This window comes from Bison bison, unplaced genomic scaffold (assembly GCF_000754665.1).
Source record: "Bison bison bison isolate TAMUID 2011002044 unplaced genomic scaffold, Bison_UMD1.0 scf7180017854090, whole genome shotgun sequence".
NCBI classification, from domain to species: Eukaryota; Metazoa; Chordata; class Mammalia; order Artiodactyla; family Bovidae; genus Bison; species Bison bison.
In genome coordinates this window covers 7,128-8,792 of record NW_011484663.1, presented here as the reverse complement: position 1 = coordinate 8,792, position 1,665 = coordinate 7,128, and the positions used below count along the sequence as shown (strand labels likewise).

At 34.4% G+C, this 1,665-nt stretch overlaps 1 pseudogene; it reads right to left on the bottom strand.

Annotated features, from left to right (window-relative positions):
• Positions 1-298: 298 nt before the first annotated feature.
• On the bottom strand, positions 299-1,527 carry LOC105000055 (annotated as a pseudogene).
• Positions 1,528-1,665: the final 138 nt, after the last annotated feature.

Here is a 1,665-nt window from a genome sequence, read left to right as displayed (position 1 = left end):
GCAGGTTAGGAAAAGGACTGTCGTGGCCTGACATATCGCTATGCCTGACTGGAAATTTAGAAAGTTCCACCATCAGTCCAGAATAAGTGCTCTGTAATGGGGATACAATGTGGTTCTGAGAAGGAGATGTAGTTGTAGTAGCAAAGTCCTCAACATGGCCATTTACTTGAGTGTAGCTGCTATGTGAGTGTCAATTAAAAATGCTCAACTTTTTAAAAACAGCAGGTTGATCTAATACAATCTGGTCTGTTTGTCTAAGTGATATTGGTGATGGGGAAAGTAAGTCACATGGACTTACAGTGCTTGTAGTAGCAAATATCTGGCTGATAAGAGGCTTTTGTATGAAAGGCACATGTAAACTTGTGGAGGCTGAAAATGGGCTCTCTCCACTAAATTCTGGGAGAAATTCAAAGTTATGATCATCTTTGTTGACACTTGTTTTAACATGCTTCTTGTCATCTTGCACTAATGAAGATGTTGGAGACATATTGTTAATCCCAACTCTTCTTTGCATTCTTAATAAAAGTTGGGGATGATCTCTTTTGAAATTTGGATTATAATAGGTCTGTAAATAAAATCAAAGTGTCACATTATTTAGTTTCTTGACAAACCAAGATAAAACTGACAAGCAAAGCTAAGTTATAAAAATGTATTGCTATAATGAAACCAATCAAATAGCATCAAATAAAACACCTCCATTAGTAGTTTAGCAGGTAACATGTTAGAAAGAATATGATCTTTAACTAAAAATATGTTGTATACATACAGTAAATACCACTTTAAGTAGCTGCAGGACTTGTATCTGGTTTCACATTGCTAGGAAAGTTTTTTAAACATCCAACATTTTAACCTCCAGCTGTTCTCAATTTCAAAAAATAAAACTTTTCAATGATTTGTTAGCTCAAGTTTAAATTCTGTTTTAGCTACATATGTGAACATGCTTTCTAGGTCACATGATTTCGTCTTACATATTGCCAATAAGTGAAAATGTTGGAATACCTTACTCAAAAGAGAGATATTGTTTTCTTCTTCCAGAAAGACAGGTAGTGAAGCAGATCTTTGAAAAGTTTGTCGCTTTTTACTAAATCCATAACGGTTAAGCTGTCAAATTAAACTTTTCATCGTCTTGGTTTCAAATTTTCTGAAAGGTGCCTTTCTTTCCAAGACTTCTTTCTTAAAGAGTTCTTCATTGATCACTATACATGTGCCTCTCTCATCCCACCAAATAGATTCAAACTGATCACTTTCAGCTATATTCCAAAGTTTTTGAGAAAAGGTGAGTGAAAGAAAATCATTCACCTCATCTGTTTCAGAAACAGAATATTTGTAGAATGGCCTATTTATCACAAGATCCTCAGACAAAGCCTATAAAGCATATTCTTCAATCATAGATCTCAAAACCAAGTCCCTAGTAAGTGTACAATCATACAAAGAAGATCTAATGGAGGTTTCTGAACCAGTTGACTCATCCTTAGGAGGCCCATCTTGAATTTTTGAAGGAATATGTGCAGTCTCAGAGAAATCTTTCTTCACTCACACTTATTGATAGATCAACTAAACAGAAAATTAACAAGGAAACACAAACTTTAAATGATGCAATAGACCAGTTACACCTAATTGATATCTATAGGACATTTCATCCCAAAACAATGAATTTCACCTTTT